The following is a 16,184-nucleotide window of genomic DNA, read 5'->3' as shown; positions in this document are numbered from 1 at the left end:
TCACTTGACACCTAACAATGTGGCAAGGGACTTATGGAGACACATCTCATATTGATGTTCTTGATCTGTTGTTATTCTCAATGGTACGCCGAAATGCAGAATCCATCCTCTGAAAAGCTTTTTCGCTACAGTCTCTGCAGGGATGTCCGGTCTGCCTTAAGTAATGCTTCTGGCCATCTCGTGTATCTGTCCACAATCGTAAGGCAGTAACTGCAGCCTTCGAACATTGATAGTGGGCCTACAATATCCATGTGGACATGGTCAAATCACTGGTTAGACAGTATAAATGTACCTAGTGATGCCCTGACATGTCCTGTGATTTTGTTCTTTTGACAGACTGTTGGACATACAGTTTACAGTCGATTCTCATGCTGAGCCAGATGAAACGGTGTTCAACCTGCTTCGTAGTTCCTCAGACTAAATCTGCTAAATTGTGTATTAATGTGAACAGTTCCATACACTCATCATTATCATGGCAGCATAGTAATATGCCATAGTACTACAAATTCCTCCCTGGAGTGTGATCATTCTACCTCTTTTGAACTCACTCCCATCTTAATAATACACCCACTGATATGGATGATGCATACTGGCACTTGCTTTCACTTTTCCACCTGATTTTGCGACTCTTGTGTGTTAGGAGTAACACCAACTCTTGTGGTGACTTGTGAGGGGCTCTTACTAAGGCTAAGTAGTTACCATTTCTCTGAAATCTTAACATCACATTGTTGGCATATGTTTCTCCCCCCATTAATGTTTCAGTTTATTCAAACCATTGTTTTCTTTTTTTTCTGAGGAAACTTAGATGTAGCTTACGTCTGCTATTACTTAAAAAGATAAATTTCAGAGATTGTGCTAAATTTTAAAGAAAATGTGGATAAATACTGAACCTTTCTTTTCTTTACTGAACATATCTTCTGACTGAAAGTAGAGTTACTAATGAAATCTCATTTTTTCTGAAATGATGGCCAAACGCCATTCCTAGCATCTCTTTGTATGAATCTAACAAATGCTGAAAATACATGACATAGAAGCCAAAAAAAGCTTATTATAATTAGAACTTGTTAATGAAAAGATTAAAACAGTGGGAACTGATTTAATACTACTTACCATCAACAAGGTTCAGGAATATGAAGGGGTGGGCAGCATGGTGCACAGCAGGATACACAATTGGTTGGCAAACAATTAGTTATGCATGACACATCTGATGCTCCATTTAGAGTACCATAAGTTGCTCCATTGGATAGTCCAAACTGATGACAGCTCCTGTAGAAACACCATTATCAGTACTGGTATCAGTTACACACAGGGTGAAGCAAAATTCGTACACTTAGGCTTCACAGTGCAGCTCCTCACATGCTAGCAGTAAAAAAAATGTCTCTCACAAAAATTCGTCCAGTGAGTACATCCAGCAGAAAAAGAATGTTAAAGAGTGGCAATCTGGCAACACTGTAACCACATGTATGGTAACTACCTCTGTCAGCATTTATTAGTTGTATTGTACAGTTGGTGCAGTGGATAGAATTTTGGGTTAGCGTGCAGGAGGTCGAAGGTTCGATCCAGAGTTGCGGTAACTTTTTTTTTTATTTGCTAATTTCTTTCTGATATTTCATACTGTAATACACACCATTTCTTACGTCACATGTATCCTAAATTTACATAATTTTGTAATGCTGAACATAACAGTACGTGGTTAGGCAAATAAGAAATAAGACAGTTGAAACAAATGACCTGTGATGGGACAAAATAACTACAAAAACAATAACAGTTTCGAGATACTAAAGATGACTGCACAGTACAGTAACACAACATCTACTTGTCATTTATACTACATGTAATATGAGTGCTCAGATGTCGCAAATTAGCAACCACTGACAATAATAATGTCCATATTAATGACCACATGACCTTCACAACAGAATACATTGTCCTCAGAACAATACATACTCAAAATGACCCCCCTGCACATCCAAACATTGTGCAACCTGCCGGATCATACAGCTCTGGACCTTTCACAGCAAAACTGCATACACAGTAAATCATGAACACGCACTACCAATTCTTCCACATTCGTCGGCAGAGTAGAGTACACATGCTCCTTCAGGTGTCCCCACAGGAAGAAATCCAGGGGATTTAGGTCAGGTGTATACAGTGGCCATACAATTGGACCTCCACATCCAAGCCATTTCCTTGGAAATATTCTGTCCTAATACTGTCGCACATTAATTCCAGATTGTCGAGGTGCACCATAATGATGGAACCATGTCCTCTGCTGAAAATGCAATGGAACATCATCCAGTGCATCAGGCAGATAGTTTGAAAGGAATGCATGATACCTTCTTGCAGTCAACCGGTCAGGCAACATGTAGGGCCACAAACACCTGTCGCCCAATATTCCGGCCCACACAGTGATACCAAAGTGAAATTGATATCCACGGTCACGGGTGACATGCAGGTTAACCTCACACCAATGGTGATCATTATGCATATTGAAGACACCTTCATGAGTGAATGCAGCTTCATCCAACCATATTACAGTGTTCATGAAGTCATCGCCGGCTTCCTGTTGTTGTTGGAACCATTCACAGAAATGCATCCACTGATGGCGAACTGCAGGATGCAGGTGTCGTGTGAAGGCATAATGATAGGGGTATGCTACGTGTACTTTGCTGAGGTTCTTGGTGTATGTCCTCCAGAATAGCTTCCTCAGTAGCTGGGGTACAGCGAGTCGGTGAACGACCCCTGTCACGGAATGGTGGAAGGAGAGAACCTGACTCCCGAAGGTACAGCTCCAGATGACAAAACACATTTTTATCTGGATGGCATCAACGAGGATATCTAACAGCATACTCACAAGCGGCAACACCAGCTTGGTTATCAGATGCACCAAGGACCAGAAGCAAATCCACATATGCATCGTTTGTGTATGCCATATATCTGCCACACTGGTTTAGAGGTTCACAATGAGAAAATTCGTTACATGTACACATGTACATTGGAGTCTGTCTCGAGTGCATTACTCTGCTCACAACTAGTCCCTGTATGGTAGACAGTCCACCTAACGTGCAGTACCCCTCTGACAGATATTCTTCTGCATGATTCATCCCGACACCGCTAACTGTGAAATGTTCAGTTTTGAATTACACTGTTTCCCTAACAGTAATAAACATGGTATTTCCACTATCCCATCAACAGAATAATAATAATAATAATAATAATAATAATAATAACAATAATAATAATAATGCATTGCAATATGTACTAAACAACATGCGGTTATCAGACTCAGTGTTAAAAGGCATGATTAGTGGGAGCATGTTGATAACACATACAAATCGTAACCAAGTTTGGATATTATTTGCAAAGCAAGTTGCTAGTCCTATTGGCAACATAAGGCCATAACGAACTATAATGAACCCGAATGAGGCAAGAATATTAGTTGGTACTAATCTGTGGGACCATTGGAGGAGGAGGGTACAAACAAAACAGGTTTCACATCTAGCAGATGAAGTGGTGCGAATAAATTCACACCCACAACATGGAAAGGGCTTCTTTCAAAGCTACCTAATCTTCCATTTCTATGACTGTAGTATGTAAGTGCAAATGTTTTCTAGAGGACCTGATGCAATTGCTGTTGACGATTAATATGCCAGATACCATACCACCTGGACTACATTTACCAAATAAAAAACATATGCTTCAACATAGGATCAAACCATCTACCTCCTGCATGCTAATCCATAACTCTATCCACTACACCAACTGTACAGCACAACTAGTATGCGTTGACAAAGGTAGTTACCATACATGGTAGAGTGTTGCCAGATTGCCACTCTTTAACGTCTTTTCTCTGCCGTATGTACTCACTGGACGAAATTTAGTGAGAGACATTTTTTATTATTGGCGTGTGGGGAGTCGCAGTGTGAAGCTCAAGTGCATGAATCTCACTTCACCCTGTATATTATGTTTAACTCAACTTCCAATTAAACATGACAAATAAGTTTTTGTCCTCCACCTTTCACACATCTACAATAGGCCTAATAACTCTGAATGAATGCAACTTAAAAAGTGTGAATCTTTCCTCAGAAAGAGTTGGGAAAAAATAATTTAAATTCTATAGGTCTGTGCACTTGCTCACTCTTTTTATTTACTCATCCGTACTTTTCAATTCAGAATAGGTGCAAGAAAACATAATTCACACACTGACTGCATTCATAAATAATTGGTTTGCCATCCTTCATTTAACTATTACACTCCTGGAAATGGAAAAAAGAACACATTGACACCGATGTGTCAGACCCACCATACTTGCTCCGGACACTGCGAGAGGGCTGTACAAGCAATGATCACACGCACGGCACAGCGGACACACCAGGAACCGCGGTGTTGGCCGTCGAATGGCGCTAGCTGCGCAGCATTTGTGCACCGCCGCCGTCAGTGTCAGCCAGTTTGCCGTGGCATACGGAGCTCCATCGCAGTCTTTAACACTGGTAGCATGCCGCGACAGCGTGGACGTGAACCGTATGTGCAGTTGACGGACTTTGAGCGAGGGCGTATAGTGGGCATGCGGGAGGCCGGGTGGACGTACCGCCGAATTGCTCAACACGTGGGGCGTGAGGTCTCCACAGTACATCGATGTGTCGCCAGTGGTCGGCGGAAGGTGCACGTGCCCGTCGACCTGGGAACGGACCGCAGCGACGCACGGATGCACGCCAAGACCGTAGGAATCTACGCAGTGCCGTAGGGGACCGCACCGCCACTTCCCAGCAAATTAGGGACACTGTTGCTCCTGGGGTATCGGCGAGGACCATTCGCAACCGTCTCCATGAAGCTGGGCTACGGTCCCGCACACCGTTAGGCCGTCTTCCGCTCACGCCCCAACATCGTGCAGCCCGCCGCCAGTGGTGTCGCGACAGGCGTGAATGGAGGGACGAATGGAGACGTGTCGTCTTCAGCGATGAGAGTCGCTTCTGCCTTGGTGCCAATGATGGTCGTATGCGTGTTTGGCGCCGTGCAGGTGAGCGCCACAATCAGGACTGCATACGACCGAGGCACACAGGGCCAACACCCGGCATCATGGTGTGGGGAGCGATCTCCTACACTGGCCGTACACCACTGGTGATCGTCGAGGGGACACTGAATAGTGCACGGTACATCCAAACCGTCATCGAACCCATCGTTCTACCATTCCTAGACCGGCAAGGGAACTTGCTGTTCCAACAGGACAATGCACGTCCGCATGTATCCCGTGCCACCCAGCGTGCTCTAGAAGGTGTAAGTCAACTACCCTGGCCAGCAAGATCTCCGGATCTGTCCCCCATTGAGCATGTTTGGGACTGGATGAAGCGTCGTCTCACGCGGTCTGCACGTCCAGCACGAACGCTGGTCCAACTGAGGCGCCAGGTGGAAATCGCATGGCAAGCCATTCCACAGGACTACATCCAGCATCTCTACGATCGTCTCCATGGGAGAATAGCAGCCTGCATTGCTGCGAAAGGTGGATATACACTGTACTAGTGCCGACATTGTGCATGCTCTGTTGCCTGTTTCTATGTGCCTGTGGTTCTGTCAGTGTGATCATGTGATGTATCTGACCCCAGGAATGTGTCAATAAAGTTTCCCCTTCCTGGGACAATGAATTCACGGTGTTCTTATTTCAATTTCCAGGAGTGTATATTACTCAAACCACTGTAGTCAGATATCCTGCTATATTAAGTGCTGTAAGAATGAGAGTACTTTTCTACACTTCCACCATTGGATAAAGAAAACAGTGAGATATACTTTGATTAAAATAACTTTGTGACTGATGGATATTAGTGGTGTGGAGTTGCTGGCTCATACACAACAGGCCACATGCTCACATGATTGGTAGTCACAAGTGAAAATATATATAGTTACCAACAGTTGTAATCATCTTCGTTGGTGGTAGGAAGGGCAATAATGGTGCCTGCAGCAGCTGTGTATACGGCGCTCTGTCCACTCCCTAGCCATCAAGCAAGCAGTGGACTTGCATTTGCACTGTTCAAATTCACGTCTGCCCATGTGGATTAAGGTTTTTGTGCAATTTGCCTAACTCACTCCAGACAAATGCGGGGATGATGCCTTTGAAAAGGGCACGGCTGATTTCCTTCCTCTTCCTTTCCTACCCTGCCACATGGTCATACCTGAACTGCCCCCACCCAGAGTCCTACCATTTAACTCACTAAAACGTAAATCAAAAAGTTATTTTAATCGAAATATACACCATGTATGTGAAAAACAAATGTATAAGTTGTTGCACATTTATACATTGAGCTTAAACAATGAGCCAAATCTTCAGCTTTTGGAACTCAGTCATAAAAGAATACACTCAAACTAAAATCAAGGAGCATCTTACAAATGGCAACCCTAGGTACTCCCTCACTCAGGTTTGGGATCTCATCCTCATATCTGCTTAATAAAAATAAAATAAAAATTAAAAAAAAATATTTTATGACCAAAACACAGGTCAGACAATAACATGGACAGGACCTACAAGAGTTGAGAGCACTGTACAAATTTACATAGAGCAGGAAATTGCACCAGGGTCTAAATCTCGAGCAGAATGCCTGGGCAACCACCATAGTACACAGAAGAGATGTAGGGTGTCTGCAGTTATAAAATGAGTGTACTCCAGCACTGTGGAAGCAGTGCGGCTGACATTGTCAACTGGATATGCTGTCCAGTTATTGTGTATATCTACCATGAAATCAATCCATTTGTCTGAGAACCAACTGTACCTAGCTGACACTATGAAAACCTGCAGAATTTCATCAGTTACTTCTATGGGGGAGAAGATATACTGCATCTTCAAGAACTTCTACAAGCAGCACCACAAAAAAGGAAAACAGCATAGCACTTTTTCCTATCTAATGAGTTGTTGTGGTCAAGTTTGCTAACCAATGTTATGATGACATCACACACTGAAGCACAAATGCAAAGGGGATAGGGTCAGAGCACATGTAGCAATGGTTAGAAACACAGTCGTAATACCTGGGAACAATAGACAAAATCGTGAAGTGCAGAGCTGAGGCTTGCGCCAGAAGAATACCACAATGTTTGACAAAGCTCAAAGTTGTCCCTACAGAAACCACTTGCAGGGTGATAAACATAATCCTTGGAGCTACAGAGGTAGGTCCCAAAAGCAAGGTCTTAGTTTTGTTGCAGTAACAAAGACAGCATCAGTGCACTGCTAGAATTCCTTCTGATGAATCTGAGGAGTTGAGATGGATGTTTTATCACACGCGCAACACTGCATCTCAAAAAAAGAAATGGCAGTCCAGCAACAAACTGAGAGAGAAGGATGGTACCAATTTTTTTCAGCAAATAAAGGCTATGCAGTGAAGATGAAATATGTACTATAGTGGCGTGCATGTAGGAACATAGCAGCACAGAGAGAAAGAGAGGGAGAATACCTTGCAGTGTCATCAGTGTGTTCTCTGTCTCTCTGCCCCATGACTCACACTCCAACCATTGCCTACCCTGGAAACTGGCACAGGGCCACTGTTTCTGCTTGTAACTCTCCCTAACAAAATTTGTATGTCTGAAAAATTTGTCTGTCAGTTCGTAACAAAATATATATCATTTTTGATTTATGCCATCCATAATGAACACTATAGTCGTTAAGTAACCTCATTGCATCTAAACTAACAAGAGAATCAACACTAAATGGTCTACATCCACCCCAGAGCACTCAGTACAAGATGCAGCACAAGACGATATTGGCTGGCGCTTGGTGGTGCACTACCACTTACCACTGCCCCACCACCTGAATTCTTATGTGCACGTCATTTTAGCAGATCCTCCCTATCAAAAACAGAAGGACTGTACCATCAGGTCTGAGGGATGACACTGACATTTCTCTAAGAATATAAACTGCCCAATAAGGTTGCCAAGTGTTATGTACAGTATGCTGTAAGCAAGATTGTAGGGTTTACTCAAAATTCACAAAGAAGGTAAATCATTTCACCTCAGTGCCACTAACACCACTAACACTGAGGATTCAATATATCATTCTGGCCAAAAGATTAACAGTATTCTCAGTCCATCCAACACCAATAGATTCGAAAGACAAGATAATTTAATACTAATGTGGTTTCACTTTTCATGGAGGTACTGGTGGCACTAGATAATGTCTCAATCTACACAGTGAGACATTCTCCGATAACTTGGAAGATTTTTTCCGATGCATCCCTACCGAAACATATTTTTTGTCTAATATGATTAAGTGCGTACTGGTGGGGTAGCCACACACAACTGCCTCTCTACTACTATTGCAAATTCTACACACAACATCACAAAGAAGAAACATTGTGATTATATTATGAAAAGAATAGTTGATACTCATCATACAGCAGAGATGCTGAGACGCAGACAGGCAACTCAACATCTCCGCTATATGGTAACAACTATCATTTTCATAACTTTGTTGCATTCCATCCTTTATTTTCCACTGTTTAAACATCGTGATTAGTTTCGAGGAAATCGCCATATTCTGCTTCAGAGCTGACACATCTGCAATTTGTATCATAAATGCAAATTCCTAGAAGATCTGAATTCAGTATTCACTATGCAAGTGAAAATCAGAAGGTTGTTTCTGGATGTACTATTCAGTAGGACAGCAACACTTCCCTGGTCCATTTTATTTATTCTAAACCTTGTCATACAGACTTGTAACAGCTGTCCATGGGTGTTCATAGGATGTTAACGGTACTGAAGACATGAAATCATATGGAACTGCTAAATAATGACTTCCGCAGAGTACGGTTAACAATGAGGACTCGTGAGACACTTGTTTTAGATGGGTTTCAGCACGGATTATTCACATGAAGAAAGGTACATCAAGCCTTAGTTCATAGTTTTTTTTTTTCTTTATTGTCTTTCAATGCCCCATCTGGGGCGGGCTGGCAGCAGCAGTTCATACTTCCTTAACAAGCTCAATCAACGCCAGGGTTCAATCACAATCGATACCTTATCCTGTGAGATCTTAAGAAATTCAAGCGCTTATGAAAATTATCATAGGTTGTTTCGCGTGTTGATTGTCTGTCACTTGATTCTGAGGCACTTCGATATTTCACACGAAGAATTAATCTAAAGCATTGGTTTATGCACTTCAAATGTTTTCCGGATAAGCAAGTTACAGACCCCCATTAGGACGAGCAACTAAAAAAGTTCGGTTGCAATCGGCCAAGTTAACATGGCGCTAACGTAAACGTTTGTCTACTCTACAGGTCATCTGTAACCACAACCTTTATTTGGCATTCACATTCGTTGGATTTGCAAACTCTCACCCAAATTATCATCTTTCAACCTAACCTAGCCCTTAGGCTAAACTATAGATCAGTCTGTCACCGAAACCAAATCGACCGATTTCAGCCGAACACCAGTACTCATTTTAACGACTCATCTATCCGATCATCAAATTTATATTTCTCTAAAATTGCTCTTGGCAAACACATTATTTCTATGATAAATCCATGGCCAAAGTCCTTGTCTCTCCACCGGAGCTGAGCTACTGCTTCGTTTCTAATTACTTTAAGTTCGATGAAACGTTAAACAAAAGCTTACTTGAGTCTTTCTTGTTTTTTGATACTAATGCAATTGCGTAAAGTTCATTTCTCCCGTTGTTGGCACCACGTACGATTTATATCATCCGAACACGCTTTGATCAGCCCTTGTTTCAAATAACTGGTGAGTTCATTGCCAAGTAACAAAGAAAAATAGTTATGACCAATACTTATACAGTTACTGCCTAAGTTACTGCTGTTTGCTTACCCCGACATGTTTATCGCCGTGGAGAGCTCGTCATAAAAATTAAAAATTTTGGTTATAGTTCACCGTATCCTTCCAAATACAAAACAAATCCAAGTTGTACGTTACTACGGCAACCGGGAATATAATTCATGGCAACACTATTTCTTATGAAATTATTTATGTAATTGCCCTAAGGCATTATTTCCAGTGCCCTAACATGATTTTCACAACAACGCACAACATGCAAAAGCAGTACATACATCACTTAGTAGCCGGCCTTTGTGACCAAGCGGTTCTAGGCGCTTCAGTCGGGAACCGGGCGACTGCTACGGTCGCAGGTTCGAATCCTGCCTCGGGCATGGATGTGTGTGTGATGTCCTTAGGTAAGTTAGGTTTAAGCAGTTCTAAGGTCTAGGGGACTGATGACCTCAGATGTTAAGTCCCATAGTGCTCAGAGCCATTTGAACATTACTTAGTAGTAGTACTATTCTTAACACTGACATGTCTGTTTCAACTTCCTCTTTTTTTTTTCAGGAACGAGAGATGTTACTTTGAAATTGGGTTTTGCAGTGGTTTGTTTCTAACCAGAACCACTCGTCGTCCACGTAGTCGCTTTTCTAAGGTTTCAGTCTGAAGCTTAGCAGAAGTAGTATGAACGTTTTTTACTTACAAATGTTGTAAGTAGTTCTAGACCTGGCAGAGCAGTCCTTTGGCTTGGACTGTGACTGTCCTACATCTCAACTTCCATAGTAATGGTGGTGGTGGTGGTAGTATTACTCGGACAGTATATCGTGTCAGTCGGTCGCTACCGTAAACAAACTTGTACTGGCCATGGGGAGAGGAGCGGTGCGGGGGACTAAGCCCTACCACCCTCTCGAAGGGCTGAGTCCTACGTTCGCGTTCTGTGCTTCCACGAAAGCAAACTGACACGGAGATCACAGGTATCGCTAATTCCTTTTGTTGTGGTGAGAGTCCCATTCGAATCCCTTTACGCACCAGGATTAGTCTCTTCTCTCATTTCAAATTCAGAATGATAAAAAAAGAAGCAATCCTCAACACAAACCAAATTAGAGTAAACAAAGCATTTGGAAGTGCCTACAGCGCAATTGTTTACTGTGGCTGGCAGTTGAAGTTCAGTCCCGACCTCTACCGGTCTCTTACGGAACCGTAGTTGAATACTTCCAAACACTCCCCACCAAAAACTGCCAAGGGTTGGCATAGTAGTAGAAGTAGTAATGGCAGTAAATTCAATACATTAAAACAATAGGTCCGATGGCGAATTCAGTAAATTGGTAGCAGCTGATTCACACTATAGATTGCAATCGGTTCCCAACTAGGTGTAGTTGTAGATTCATTACCACGGATTCGCAGCCAGCTGTACCACAGCTACTACACACTATTTTGATGGGTGACAGTATTTTTTTTTAACTAGTACTGATTTTCCTCATAGGTACACATTAATGCGACGGAAATTTGTAGTCTAAACGTTTACCACCAATCATCATTTCTACGAACAAAATTTGATCTATCGTCCAGATAAGCAATGTATTTTTTAAAAGTGATTCCTCACATAAAATTCAAGTGTTTTACACTATGCAAAAGACATCTAACGATTCCTGTGGATTTTAAATGGTTACAGATGGGGGGTCTCAAGATGTGAGCGATACGTGACACATGTTTGTACTTAGCTGGCAGAGTAGTGGGACTTCCATTAGCAAGTATACATGCTCCCATAGGATTTCTATATCCTTTTCTGGTTAATGTCTGTATGATTTCTTCATCAAGGGCACTTGCGCAGGAGGTCTTTTTGCTAGTCACAATAGACTGATGTGAATCTACCATTTGAGTGGTCTTCGGGAAATTCTACAAACCTGCTATGTTGTAGGAGGACATTGAACTAAAAATAGTTCTGACTATCATTGAACTTAGAGCTATTCACGGCCATGTGGAATTTAATTCAATGAAAGCTACTCTGACACATTTTGAGAAGGTTTGGACTTTGAATATTCCATATGAAGTGCGAATACGGCGGAAAATTGGACAATCTGTGCACTGCACCGTAGAGATTACATAACATGTCACCTAATAAATCTACATTTTTCATCAAGAATTGTAACAAAATGCGCTCCAAAACTGTAAACAAGATTACTAATCTTAACACCGGCTGGAAGCTGAACAATCAAAGATAGCGATCCAGATTGAATCGACGCAGTCTGCGTAGTTCTAAGTTTAGAATTCAAGGCAGCGATTCAGGACAGCAATTCATAACATCATCAGTGATACCAGAATCGTAGATGGCGATCCAGGATAGTACACCTGGAGGTACAGGTGCAGCCTACAACATTGTCTGCCCAAGATAGTCCTTTCGTTTTCTGTGGCATTGCAGTCGTCCACGTCACCATTCATTCTTACTGTCCAGGCCGCCGCTTGTGTTTAGTACACCACAGTGAAAGGCTGATCATCATGAAGAAGCGTCATCACCGATCTACTACCTTCAGGCAGAAAAACTGTCTCAAACAGTTAAAGGAAAGTACTAACTCATACCTCTCTCAAAATGTTTACTATTATTATTATTAATTATGTATGTGTTTCATAGTTTCCTTTTATTTTTCCCAGTTCAACAGCAGCATGATATAGACATTCCAGTACCAGACACATTTCAGCAGCAGTGGCAGAAGAAAACAAGTCAGCACATAGACACACTCCCAGCTCCTGAAATACTGGAGTGGAAATCAAGTAAGCATGCAGAACTGTTTCCAGACTTTGGGATTCCACTATACCCATGCCAGGGTGCGATTTGTGCATTTACCACTGGGGGGGATGTCTTAGGGGGTTAGTAGAATTATATATGTTACTAGCTTGGACCGTGGTGTTACGCATGGTTAAACAGCTATTTATAAATAGATGTTAATGCCGAAACTCATTATTGACGCGTATGCACTATCAGAAAAGCCATCCCTTGTTATATCTTTAAAAGTACATTATAAGTAAAGCTTATTTACAAAATCATCTACATACGGGTACAGATATATGAGGGGAATTCAAAAAGTAGAGGTACATTTGTGAAAAGTTGTACTTATTCTGATGATAGAAAACTGAAACATATTAATAGTATTAATAGTAAGACTTATTAAAAACTTTCAGTGTTCGGCTCCACAAATTTAAATTATACGTAAAGTTTTACTCCAGTGCGTGGGAAATAAACATCCCAGGTAGGGATGCATAAACTAAAACCAGAGGAGGGGATGGTGTGATGCAGAGGGGGGGGGGGGGGGAATCCCCCCCATCCCCCCTGCAAATCGCACACTGTATCCATCACTAACACAACTTAGTCAGCAAGCAGACAAGCTCTCAGATGCAGTGCCTGGTACATTGAAGAAGACGCAGATTTGAAGCATACTCTGGGATAACGAATTAAATGTGTTGAGATCGAGATACAGAGCATCAAACGTTTTAAATACTTTTTTTATTCATTTGAAACTCTCATAGATGGATTAAACTTCAATCAAACATACACGAAATAGTGTGGTTTCAGAAGATATGACACGGTATTGTAATACATAAGAATTACTTACTGATTTGGTGTTCACTTAAGTCTTCATTGCAGAGTACGTTTTAAATGTTTCCAGACTCTGCGCGCCCACTACATCCAACACTTGCACCACTGATTGAGCCTCAGCTGAGTCACTGCAGAGCGCTGTTGTTCAGCACTACTTATTGTTAGAACTAACGGCCAACAGACTGAAGTGTGTTAATGTTGGTTAACCATCTTACATGAACTTCAATGTTATAGTGGAATTAGAGAACGTCCAGAGAGATGCAAAGACGCAGCAAGCTGAAACACGTCAAGGACTGCATGGCAATGGAGTACAATCCACTCCCTCGAGACTTCATTACCTTCAGCAGCAACAGGGATCCATCATTGACATGTTTGGGGATGATAAATGAAGTTGACATCTCAAGACACAGCACAGTGTGTGTATTTGAAGTGTCAAAGTGTCAAAAAGCTGTGTGGCTTTTATGGTGCATTACAGATCACCATGCAATTGTCAAATATGTAGTGGAGCAAAAAGTTCTCAATGAGGAGAAGTAGTTATATTAGTTATATATGGGTATAGCTGTGTGTGTGTGTGTGTGTGTGTGTGTGTGTGTGCGTGTGTGCTAGTCACTTCTATAAACGGAAATTCAGAAATTCCATACAAGCAGAGTTGTCCGACCCCGGTAGCAGAGTGGTCAGCAGTCAATCCTAAGGCCCCGGGTTCGATTCCCGGCTGGGTCGGAGAATTTCTCTGCTCAAGGAGATGATTATGATTTTGTCCAAATCATCATCATTTCATCCCCATCGACGCGCAAGTCGCCGAAGCGGCGTCAAATCGAAACACTTGCACCAGGCGGGCGGTCTACCCGACGGGAGGTCCTCGTCACACGCCATCATCATACAAGCACAGTTTACAGGTGGCATTCCTAAGCCTCCAATCGGTTTGCATGAAATACATGTTGAATTTAGCAGGTATTTGGAAAATAATACAGAGAGGTGAATAGGGTAGATCTAGAAAAAAAAGTAATGACACTGTTCCAACTGTACTGATTTACTGTCCACAGTTCATGAAGTACAAAAATGTATACAACCAATATATTAATGTTGTATCAAAATATATAATATTTTTACAAGTTGGTAAGGCAAAGTATCTAAGTGTGTGTAGTAGTTGGTTCATTGGTGGAACAGACTCATTTCTGAAGGAAAGAAAAGAATGACATGAGACAATTCAAGCGAAATTTTAAAGATAACTTGCCAGCCACTCCTTCAACTGTTATAATTGTGTAGATTCGATAACTAAAGAGTCCTGTTGGGCGAACGACAAGTACCTATGTTCTTATAACACAAAGATAACAATTACGTTATGATAAATATGGATGTGGTAATGTGGATATTATTAGTAACGTAACTGAGAAAACAAAAGGTATCTGCTATCGCTTTCTTAAATAAACTGACTTCCCAGTTAATTTTACCGTGTTAAAGTTAGCTTGAGTAAGAACAAATAATTTACACTTTTATGGGAATAATGCTATGTGATGGACAATTTTGTTCCTCTGAAGCATTCACTAAAAGATGGAAAATTGTTGTCCCAATGAGAGATGAGAATGAACAATACTTTCTGCTACAGACGTGGCTGAGTGAACCTGGGACATTAGTGAACTATCAAACTTCTTGTTACAATAAACAACCATAATAAGCCATCAATTTCATAAAAATGGTACTTCGCTCAAGTCCAATATAAGATATTTCAATTTAAGTTACCTTCAACTAGCTGCAATTTGACATAAAGGAGGACACTGAAAATCCTTGATGGTTAAGGAAAGTTAAAAACTTTTGCATTCCATGCACTCCTTCTACATGCTACAACTATGCACATTCAATAACTATATTCCTGTTCTGCTCTTTAACAGACATTTGTAGCTATTATTTTATGATAAATATGGGTAAGAATATGTGGATAAGACTAATAATTGAAATACACAGCAGCTATGTTTAATACTGGGGAAGCATCACTTAAAAAGGCTAACTTTCCTCTTAATCCTACTATGTTAAACTTAGCATGAATAAGCACAATTAGTTCACAAGCTTCAGTGAAAAATGCTAGGTGGAAAACAATGTTGTTGCTCCAAAGCATTAATGGACCTGTGATCCCAACATTTTCACTGAAAGGCGGAAAGTTGTTCTGACACTGCTGTGGTGTTTACAAAAAGGGGTATTCCCAATAAAAACACAGTGGAACAATATTTTCTGCTACTGACGTAATGTGGTTGAGTTAAATTGGGGCACTACTGTTTTATCGAAACGTTTTGCAATACGAAAAATCGACGTTTTGTCTAAAATAGAAAAAGCTGTTAAAACAAATAGTACACAGAACTGTTGTGGTTCTTCGATTTCGTTAAGTCTATTATATTTCTGTCTGCTAAATAAAACGAAACAGTCCTCTCGCCTACCGCAGCAATTTCAACACACGCCAGATAAACAAGAATATTTTTGCACGAATTGTCATTACAATGTGCCTGATTTACGTAAATAAAACCACGGAATTCACGAAACTTTTTGAAGTCAAATGCATATTATTAAAAATAAACAGTATTATTTACTAAAACAGAGAAATAGTCTCATCTGTCCGTTATTCGCTTCAGTTTCTCACGTACAACATTGAAAAGATGAAGCACGGCTTCTTTTGATAAAGCGAAATACGGATATAAATTCGGAATCGGCATCGTCTCATTTTCTTCTCCTTCATTCCCATGAACACGTCAGCCAATATATTGTCATCGCTGTCATTATTCCTGCCATCTTGAAAACGTATTCCCAGATTAAGCTCGCTAACCGGCCAGAAATTGCCGGTTAAGTTATCTCGAATTTATCTTCC

This window comes from Schistocerca cancellata, chromosome 5, assembly GCF_023864275.1.
Source record: "Schistocerca cancellata isolate TAMUIC-IGC-003103 chromosome 5, iqSchCanc2.1, whole genome shotgun sequence".
Taxonomy (NCBI): Eukaryota; Metazoa; Arthropoda; class Insecta; order Orthoptera; family Acrididae; genus Schistocerca; species Schistocerca cancellata.
The sequence above is the reverse complement of the archived record's forward strand: the minus strand, read 5'-3'. Positions refer to the sequence as shown.